Below are 11,629 nucleotides of genomic sequence, written 5' to 3' on the forward strand. Positions count from 1 at the left end.
GGTAGATTAAGTAGCGCTAGCGGAGCATATCCTTGTTCAATATGCTCCGCATTCTATTCAATAAAACCAGTTTCTTAGCTACAATCGACTGGTGTCCCAACTTAGTCTCACCCCTTTGCTTCTTCGTCGGAGTTGCGACTCCGGGCTTGGAGAAAACCGTGCAGGATAATTGCCTGGCGTTTTCAATGGTAAATAAAGAATAGTGGATAATAAACGCCAATAAACTTTATTTCGTATAATTCAACAAGTTGTATCTTTTCATTTGATGGAATTTAATTGCGTATAAAAGATGCGAACAGTATTGAGATCAATGATGAAAATAAACGCGCAATGAACTGGCTGAAAACTAAGTGCATTGGTAATATTAGGTTGGCATTCGAATAGCACTAACATATTGCAACCCAGAAATTCTTGCCTCCTTCCAGTCGGTTTTAGGCCTTTCTTTAATCAGCTTTGCCTACAACGGTTTACGATCATAAGCGTGGCACTGGGACGTATTCCTACATGAATGCAGTGGACCTGGAAGCGGGCTAAGTGAACCAGATGTTCTCAGATATTTCTCAAGAATGTCACTGTGACTATGGTAATTTTAGTATACCTTTGTTTGTTTATTATTTACAATCGAAGTAGTGACGACATGTGACGAAAACATAGTTAAAACGACACCAAAGCATATATGGTTATTACCAGTTTCTTATCACTATGAATACAAGATATTTATTAACTTTATAAGCAGAACAAATGAACCTTACTTATTACATTCTATACTACAACTATCGGTTTTTGATTTTTTTTAACTTATGTTCGATGTGGCTTCTTGTTTTGTTCAATTTTGCTGGCAATAGCTTACCGTCTAGAACTCATAAATCTTTGCTTAAAATATGTTTTTGTTTTTATTTTGCAAATTGCATACCTGTTACATACATATAATACCAGTGTTCGTATGGCGATATAAGAATATAGGTACATATACCGAGAATTACAAAAAAATACAGCAAAACGATTACCCTCTTACGACTGCTCAGTCCGCGAAGCGGTATCAAGCGCTGTAGAAGCTTTAGGAAGGCTCTGGCCAACCTCTAGGAATCAAAGTTATCATTTTGAACCACATCAATTCTTTATTGGTCCTAATTTCATTCTCTGTTAAAACGTTTATCAAAACAGGACACTTGTTGTTCAATCGAAGTTGAGCCTGTTGCTTTAAATTCTTCAGTAATAATCTTGTCAGCGATAAGTGGCTGATTCTTTAAAGCATAGTAGAAGACGGTCTTGAATTCCGAATCACGATCGTCGAAACAATTTTTCGACATTTTTTCGACGTTTTTTGTCAACATGTAAGAGAAAAAATTTGCTAATCCTTCTCTTTCGAAAGTGAAGCTCCAGGCGACACAATAAAAGAAAGCGTTCCATTTGTTCTCTTTATTATTTTTTTCCTCAACGTCAAATGCAAATCGTTCAATAAGACATTTTGCTAAAATAAACCATTCTTTTCGTATGGCGATATGTAAAAGATTCCTACCAATATAACCAGTATACTGAAGTTTATTGTTCCTATCCAGTGTTTCGCAAATGCTAATGCACGCCGCTTCGTTCGACAAATGTGTTGCTTCGAAATAACTCAATATGTTTTGTGAATTGAAACCCCCTGTTAGCAAAAGATTTGTCAAATTAGTAATCTGTTCTAACGTGATTTCTTTTAGTGGTTTACCAAACTGTCTTTCAACGATGGCATTCGAAATCTCAGAGCTGGTATAATATGCATAATAAAAGACACTTTTTCCTTCAGAATCCAGTTGATAAACGCAATTGAATTGTCGGTACTTATCAATCATGAACAAAAAGAATGACAGGAGTTCTTTACCAATTTTTTTTTGTGCTTCTAATTGTTTCACGCAATAGAAGAAAGCGTTCCAGTTGTTTTCTTTATTATTTTTTTCTACAACGTCAAACTCAAATTGTTCAATTAGACATTTTGCTAAAACAAACCATTCCTTCCGTATGGCGATATGTAAAAGATTCCTACCCATTGAATCAGTGTACTGAAGTTTATTGTAGGTATCCAGTGTTTCGCAAATTCTAATGCACGCCGCTTCGTTCGACAAATGCGTTGCTTTAAAACAACTCAATATTTCTTCTGGATTGAAACCCGTTGATTCCACAAAATTTGTCAAATTAGCATTCTGTTCCAACGTGATTTCTTTTAGTGGCAAACCAAACTGTCTTTCAATGATGGCGTTCGAAATCTTAGAGCTGTGATACGCATAGTAAAAGACACTTTTTCCTTTAGAATCCAATTGATAAACGCAATCGAATCGTGGGTACTTATCAATCATGTACAAAAAGAATGACAGGGATTCTTGACCAAATTTGTTTTGTTTCTTTAATTTTTTCACGTAATAGAAGAAAGCATTCCAGCCGAATTCTTCACTATTTTTTTTCTCACCGTTAAACTCAAAACGTTCAATAAGACATTTTGCTAAAACAAACCATTCCTGTAGAATGGCGATATGTAAAAGATTCCTACCCATTGAATCAGTGTACTTAAGTTTATTGTTCTTATCCAGTGTTTCGCAAATTTTAATGCACATCGCTTCGTTCTTCAACCAACTTATTTCGCAATAACTCAATATTTCTTCTGAATTCAGGTCCTCTAAGGTCAAGAGGTTTATGAACTCAATTATCTGCTTTTCATTTAAATCTTCTAGCGGCGTAGAAAACTTTCCCTGAATGATTTCAACCGCAATTGATCGGACGTTCTTAGCCGCATAGTGAAAGACACTCTTTCCATCCGAATCCTTGTGATTGAAACAATCCAATGGGGTTTCCTTCCTCAAATCCATCAAATATTTGAAGATTTCCAAACCTTCCCATGAGTTTTTTTGCACGCAGTAAAAGAAAGCATCCCAGTTCTTTTCCTTCGGATTGATGTCTGTTGTGTTGAAACCACATTCAATCAATAATTTTACAAAACCTAATCCAGCCTTTGCAACGGCGGAATGGAAAAGATTTCGTCCGGTTTCATCACCATTTCTACCATCTTCACTTCTACGAACAAGGAAATTCAAGGTGCTCTGATGCCAGTGTATATGATCAATCTGAACAAGATGTTGTATGAACCGATTATTTACGGTCATTTTTAGTTTTAGGATCAAGTATTCTACTATTGACAAACGTTGTGTATGTAATGCCAAACACAACAACAGTTCGGAACCCACATCGATACCGAGAGTGCCAGAGAGCTCAAAACTGTAAGGAACCTTGAATCGCCTTGAAAGTTCCCACCGCAACAAAATGCTCTTATCAAAGCTTTGTGCATCGACTTCTGAAATTATTTCATTTTCTGCACAGCAATCGATCTTATAGTCCTCACAGTATTTATGAAAAGCATCTCGGAACTTCCTTTCATCACCCTGCATGTACGCAACTAATACCAATAACTTGTCTTCAAAAGAAAGCACGTCAGGCAAATGGAATTGTCGATTCAATATAAAATACTGAAGAACATTAATTGACCGATGCTTGAATGCAATTTGTATTAAACGGGGTGCTTTTGATGATATTTTTTCATTTGAATGTTCTAGGAGGATTTGAAGCATTTGAGAATCAAGATAGATACATTCCGACAAAAGAGTTGAGTCTTTCTGAAAATCTGACATTAAACTTGGATTAAAATGATGATACAAACTAATGGGATCTTTTATTGAAATGTCTAGATCAAGTTGATTTTTAGAGACTAAGTCAAGTACTAACTTCGTAAATAAACGTTTCAAGAATTCTACCCTACGATTTCGCCCCGCACCTGGAGGTCCATCGAGCAAATCAGATTCTAAGTTTAATGCTTCTTCAATCAATAATTTGGTATATTCGAAAAAGTAACTTTTACCTTTCAAACCAGTGTATGCATAATCTACTGCAGTCCAATCAAAATACTTGTCTTTGACATCTATGACATCCAATCCATACTTGGAATCCAACAGTAAACCCAACAAACGAGCCGAACGAAACGAAGCCAAATGTACTGGAGTTCTTCCCCAATCATCGGTTTCCTTAATCAAGTGTGGAGATTCAATCAGTAACTTTTTCACTTTCTCCCGCGAACCATCAAGAACTGCCGTATGAAGAACTTTGTTCTTGCAAATCATTCTATCTAAAAACATTCGTATTTCTTCATTTTCCTTCTTCTCATACACACGACATTTCAGGAAATTTATCACACCTGGTTGTTCAACATTAGTGAAAAACCACAACGCGGCAAAATATTCCGCGAACAAACGGTGAATAAAAATTGGCGCATTGTCCACGACTCCGTCCACAATGCCTGACTTTTCTGATCCTTTTTTCAATTCTTCTATGTAACTGGCGGCTTCTTTTTGTTGTTCTTGTGATAAGAGTTCCTCCACTTCCGTTTTCAGCATAAGTGCATACAAAGCTAGAATAGAATGAGTTTTTCTGATATTTTGAATTTCTTTTTTCACGATTTGTTTTGCACTGGGAGTGTCAGCATTAATTCCATCCTTCTCCATACTGACGATCAGCTTCTTTTCGATAAAAGTATCCATCATTCTCAAAGTTAAAAACTGTTTTTCACAATCCTCAAGTATTTGAATTGGATTAATCTCTAATTTCTCATTCATGTTGTTTTTAACTATTGGCAGCAACAACTCGATACCCATCGATAAGAACAAAGGAATGTATATCATGTTTGAGAGAAACATCTCCAGCAGATTAGTGTGCAGTTCCAAAATGTTGCTTTGAACTTGTTTATCCCAGTTATCATATTCCCCCATGCGAACTGAAAGGAATCGATGCATAAACTGTGAAAACTCTTCCTCGTTAAAATTATCCAAGCGATAGTATCGACATTCTCCCAATGCTGCATCCATTTCGGATTTAAAATCGTAAGGACGGCTAGTAATATACATCTTAGAAACCGCTTCGAGGCTGCGAAGAGTTCCTAACAACTTAAGCACCATATCCTTGTAATCAGGAGCGATCTCATCAAACCCATCCATCAAAACAATGAGTTTTTTGTTGTTGAATTTGCTTTTGAAAATTCTCAGCAGGACTAATTGCTCCGATTTTAATTCACTTTCATCCAGCTTCAGATTTCCTTCTGAGAATTGAAGATGTTTTGAAAGTGTTTTGGCTGTTTCCCGCAACTCAGTCATGTTACGATCAAATTTACTATTCACATAGAAATCCAAATATATCAGTTGGAAAAGTAACCTTATTGTGTTAGTTTCTATCGTGTCTTCACAATTGAGCTGCGTTTCGGAAAAATCTGTGGCATGTTCTATCAAATTAATCTTAATAACCCAAAAACCCTTGGGGCCTTCCACCAATTGAAGGTAATTGGCTAACCAAATCATGTAGAAAGATTTGCCAGTTCCGGCTGGATTAAAAATTATATGAGCTTTCATATTCGCAGAAGTCTCTCCATCCGAATTTGAGTTGTGTGTTGTGAAACCGGGAGGATGTTGGGGTCTTTGGTTTTCTGTCTCCGCAGTAGTTTTCTGTCCCTGTGCCTGTAGGTTAATCAACCTTTTAAATCCATGGTCGAGATTTCGAAATTCATCTAAAAACTTATCAATAGGTACTTTACCCACTGTACTATACTTCCTTGTAAGTTCCTCTTTCGCATAAGCGAATATGCTACTATTCCTCCAAAACATTCCCGTAGTTTCGTAATCGAATGAATTATCGCTCATTCCTCGTAGATTCCACCGGCGCGGAAAATATATGGGCTCTATTTCACAGTATCGTTCATTGTTAATGTTACGATATACTACAGAATCATTCCCAAAGCTTCCAACATCGGAAACGAAAGTCAAGGCATCGTCATCGCAGAATATATCTTCGTACGGAATCGTTGTTCCAAAAAACTTAGCGTTATTTTTACTTATTTGTTTACCCTCACAGTCGTCCGTCAAATCTTGAAATAAAAGTGGTTTTTCATTTTCTCCAAAAGTACAGGACTGTTCAATTGTTATTATCATCTTTTTATAACTTTTGTCCTGTAAACACCAATTTGAAATCTCAGTATCAGATTCCGCATTTGCCCTTTCGCTTCGATCGATCACTAAAACGAGCGAGAAATTCATCGCGCAGAAAACATTCTTTACTGTTTGTTGGTTTTCTACATATACCTTTTCTTCTAAAAATAAAATGGCCAGCTTGTTGTCCGGGATCTTCTGAACGCTTTGTAAAATTTGAAGCACGAACCACGAAGGGTATTTGTCTCGCTGCACTTTGAGCGTATTAATTTTATGTGCATTCTTTTCTGATAGCCACAAGTTGAGTTTTTTGTAGAGTTCTCTCGTCTCTAATATATTATTCTTGCATTGCAAACCCATGTTTTGCAATGTTGTGCAGTACGCCTTTGATATGCCTTCAATGTGTAAATAAAGTAATGAAAACTCCGAAAGATTGAAAAAATGTTGTATATCGTTCTTTTTCAAACACGCACCTTCTCCTCTTCCGATCCATTCCATTATCCAGTTTGAGAGTCTGTCATATACAAAATCGTGTGCCGGTCCAGTTAACGTTGGTGGTAATAATTTAAACAAAATGGAAAATAACTCACTTTTCTCGTATTTTGTGCTACAAACTAGTCTGAATGATTCTGAAAACTTCTGAATTTCCGATTCATCTACGTTTGGAGGCAACACCAAATTTTTAGACATTTTATTAGGTAATCGATTGAGTTTAAAGTGTTTTTTGTAAACATCCTCCCAAATGTCTTGATGCCCAAACAATTTTTCATACGCTTTTCCAAAACTACTCTTGAAATTACTTTCTACAACTTCAGGACTTTTGAAAAATTCTTCGTTAACTCTATATAATTTTGATTCTTCAGGTATTTTTGACGCAATGTCTATAATAACGGGTTGATACTTTTGAAACAAAGGTCCATTTAAATTGATGTCTTTTTCTTTATAAATACAGTCGGCTAATTCCTTTGCAAGTCGGTTTAGATCCGAGTTTTCACGAATATGATCCATTAATGAGGTGTTTTCGTAAATCTTTTCCCCAACAAGTTTATAAACATCATCGCTCATACACTTCAGAAAAGAATACACTCTATCATAAAGCGAACATTTTTCCACAAACGGTTCAACATCTTTCGCCAGCCCAATGTTTGTACAAAGAACATACACATTCGTTTCATTCGTATCCTTGTTTTGGTGCAGAAAATCATTAAAGTACATACTAAGTGATAAATCGTTTTTACCTGTGGATTTTAGGTCTTCCAAATGAAGTTGCTTCGTCTCATCAACTTTGCACTTAGCTTGGATATACATATTGAGCGCATGATTACCATGTTTGCAACGGATTACGATGTCGTCAAATTTGCCTCCTTCTGGATCCTCGCTGGTTATGTTGAATTCAAATGTCTTATCATCTTTCATCAGCTTGACCGCTTGGCACAGAATCACAAATGCTATTTGTTTTTGATAACTGAGACCATCCAGAAATGCTGCCACTCCGTCGGCCTTTTTGCGAACAGGAGCACCAGAGTTGGAGGTTCCGGCTCGTTGATTTTCGTTCTTTCCTTCGCAATTCTTGTCACGACGACTTTTCGAAGTTGGGTCAGGATTGCTAGTGACTTGATCTGGTTTGCTTGTCTCCTTTTGGTTTGACGAAGCAAGTTGAGTCACCGTTTCACTTCCTGTTGCCTCGGTGGATGTTTCGCCGGAAATGTAGGCCTCTGGCGTTTCGTTTGCGTCAGTGCCATCAGGGGAGCCTTCCATTGCTTGATTTTATACAGCAATTCTTGGTATCTCTTCTTGATGCGGCGTCTTAGGACTGGATTGCAGTAACTCGTGTTGAAATGATCCAATGTTGGTGTTTGTAGCGATGTGCTCAATGGTCCGATGGAGTTCTACAAGCTTATTTACAGTCCTTCCAAGTTTCAATAGGTTCCGCTTAGTTTCAATCAACACTATCCTTTAACAGATTGAAGAAATTTCAAAAGGTACATGTTAATTATTGAGTCGATTGACGGTTTAGGACAGAGGTGACAATCATGCGACCCGTGCACGATGGAGCGAAGCTGGTATAAAAATCAAAAATTCATTTTTGGATTTCAGAAAAATGAAATATGTTTTCTTAAACTATAAGATGAAACTAAGAAATGACGCAAAAACTAGAGCCTCTGTTTTTCCAGGTTCTGAGAAACAGCCCGTCAAAGTCAAGGTTTGTGAAAATATTGCGTGAAAAAAATCCATCAACTTTGAAGGTCTGTAACTCCTATAATACTGGCCGGAATCGAATTTCAAGCACAGTTATGGAAAGGAATATTAAGAATGGTTTCGCAAAACTCCTAATTTTTTTTTCAATTTTCTGTTTTCAACCTTAAGGTTTAAGGCGTTAAAGGTAAACCTTAAGGATGGCGTAATTACGCCATCGCTAAGGATTGTAAAAGATTGTAATATGTTGCATACCCCCTTATAGTCTAGAATGTTTTGTAACAATAAATGATGGTTTGTTTTTGCATATACGCGCGAACTTTACCTGTTTTTTTAACTTCGTATGTGAAGCTTATAGCTTATAGTATCACCTACTAGGCGTCTCCATCATGCCATATGCAGCATCATGTGTGGTAAGAAATATTTGAAATTCTCATTCAATGAAATATGTGAAGCAGGGTAATGGTTGAACATCACGTAAAAGAGGAAAGACAAGCCAAGTCATTGGTCACTTTTATTTGTTCTACAGCTCACAAACCCATCTTTTTATACCCACAATTCCTCGGAATAATGTGCCCTACACTAACACTTTGTTCTGTTTGTACCCTTACCTGTAAAAGCCGTGAATTTTAGTAGCTTTTCGTTAGGAGACGTTATATCCGCGTTAGATGCTTTAAATATCAATTATTTTTCAGATGACAATTAATTCAGATTTCAATGAAAGTTTGTAGTAAATTTAATTTGTTTTATATCAAACTAAAAAAAATCTTTAAGTTAATGTAAAAAAAGACTGAAAAAATAATGCACGCATAGAAAAGTCCAAACATATGTGGGTTTTGCAGCACCCACCTGGCGGGATTGTCCAGAAACATAATAATTTCGTGTAATATAATAGTATTAGACGATATTACAATGAAAAAATTGCAAAACATTTGATTCTGAATTTTATCCCGGCAATTTGCTCTTTTCGCTCCACAGTGCCTTGGTGGAATATGATTTCTTTTGCTTTGCTTCGGTAAAATTTTTCCGTTTGAAGTGCCATCGATTCACGGGCCAAAATGCGTTTTGTTACCTTTGCGAATTATATTCCTCATCGCAGACCTAGTTCCAATTTCAATTTATTAAAATAAGTTGAGTTTTCAATAGACAATTATTATGCCGCCTTGGTTTAAGATTTGGAGGTCATAATGAACAACAAAATCAAGATAGTAGGGAACTTTTTAGCTTGTTCTGATTACTTAGGTGAATATGACGAGTTACTTATACAACAACATGCCAATAGTGGAAATGTGAATTACCCATCTTATCAAATTTTTGATGTGTATAATTCTAAAACAAATCCAAAAAGAAATGCTATCGGAAATTATATAAAAAATCAAAGCGGGTTCAGAACAAGTGGAATAACAGAACAATCAACTCAAATTTTGCTCTTTGTATGCAAAAACATTAAGGATAATGGAAATATCTTAAGTGCACCGATTACCCTACCGAGTGACGACCCGGAATATATTGATCCGCCTCTGAGGATACCTTTTAGATTTAGTGATCCCTAGAGCAAAATGCCTTAATTTTGTGACAGCTGCCACGAACTGATACAAAACCTGCTCTCAAAGATATATGAAATGAGGGCATTTGAGTGGAATGGATGCTCGATTCTCTGAAGGGAACCAGGAACGATAACAGAGTAACAAAATTCCTGACGAATGACGCATAACTTACCGAGTGCTTATCAATCCGTATGATGCAGATCAATTTAAGGAAGAACTTGATTGAGGTTGTTCACGTCGATCACTATGAAAAGACCACGAAAAAAAAATATATTGTTAAAATAGAATAGACATTCACGTAGTGGCTATCAACATTTATCTGTTCTCCCTCCATATAAGAGCGCACAAGCGGATTCATTCCGTAGCCCTGTAAAAAACCTTTTTACCAATTTGGTTTGAAATAGTTGTTAGCGACTTGGAATGAATAAAAACAGATAACATACCGAGTGCTTAACTATCCGGACGATGCTGGGACAGATCAGTGTAAGGAAGGACTTGACTCAGGTAGTTCGTTTCGATCACTATGAAAAACACAAATAAAACATTGTTAGAATAAAGGAGAACAAAGACAACATCTGTTTTTACCTAAAACGTGCATGCCTTGGATTTTATCAGAAAGAATAAAATTTATGTGCATAAAATTATAAACCGGTACAATATTATAAAGCATTTGAAGCATGAGAACCATTCCTTTTTAAACAGGTAGAAATATACGGGGTTAATAAAATGAGAATTTTATGATACATCCATGTTTTGTTGTTGTTTCTTCACAACGTTTCCAGCACGGGTACGCATTATGGGCCAATTCTTGACGGGACCAGATTCGATTCATTCCTCTGAGCACTAAAATGGATCTCCCCAGACAAACTTCATTTTAGGATGGATTCAAACTAATTTTCGCCGGGATCTCAGGCTAACAGATTAAAACTTAAATAAGATACTACGGACGTTACACGTTAGCTCACTCCAACTTTTCTGACGGAATGTCTTTTGTAATTCGATTAATAGGTTCAGGGCGATTGAGAGGTTCAGGGTTCGTCGTGGTATAGAACAATTTTATAAGAAATTAAGACAAATAATTCACTTTTATCACAAAATATTCCGATATGATGGTTTGTCGTCTACGGAAATTGCTCCTCACAGAAGATTTTATTTTTGCCACAATTGTTTTTTTTCCCGATCACAGACTAACGTTCTCCACAGTCATGAGCATTTTTCCTTTGATTTATTGTTAACAGCATTCCTTTTTCGCAACCAGAACCGTCAAACATCATCTTTCAAGTAACTTAACAAAAAACATCAGGACCAACATGTCCAACAAACGCAACAGACTTTCTTTCTGCCGGCAGGAGAGATTAACACACGGGATCGGCCGCTGTTCCTTCACTCACACGCCTAGGTGCCGCTGTACCGACTCTAGAGCAGCGATCCTGTAGCGCCCTCTTTATGTCATCATTTGGACTGTTTTAATCGGACCGTTGCAATACGCAACAGCTTAGCAACAATATTTTATTCATGACTTTCAGAAATTGTTTAACAATCAATCTGAACTGTTGGTGTAATGATCTTTCTGATAAGCTGAGTGATGATGAGAGATGTATGGAATATCATATCCCGACTGTTGGTGTAAAAAAGAAAAGGCTTTCACCATCTCGCGCCTTCCTATTATCGCTGGTTCAAAAACAATGCACCGGGAGCGGTATCTGTTTTCTGATCAAAAGCAGGAGCGATACGGGGACACAACCACCAGCACCGAGCGACAACTCGCTTTGCACTTGCACTATGCACCTCGTACTTTGCAGTTGGAAGGGATTTGCAAATAATCGCTATAATTTACCCCCTTATTTAACAAATCACGTAGTCCGTCCAATGCCGTCCATTTCATCGGTTGAA

The sequence above is a fragment of the Anopheles ziemanni genome, chromosome X, assembly GCF_943734765.1.
Source record: "Anopheles ziemanni chromosome X, idAnoZiCoDA_A2_x.2, whole genome shotgun sequence".
In the NCBI taxonomy this organism is placed as follows: domain Eukaryota; kingdom Metazoa; phylum Arthropoda; class Insecta; order Diptera; family Culicidae; genus Anopheles; species Anopheles ziemanni.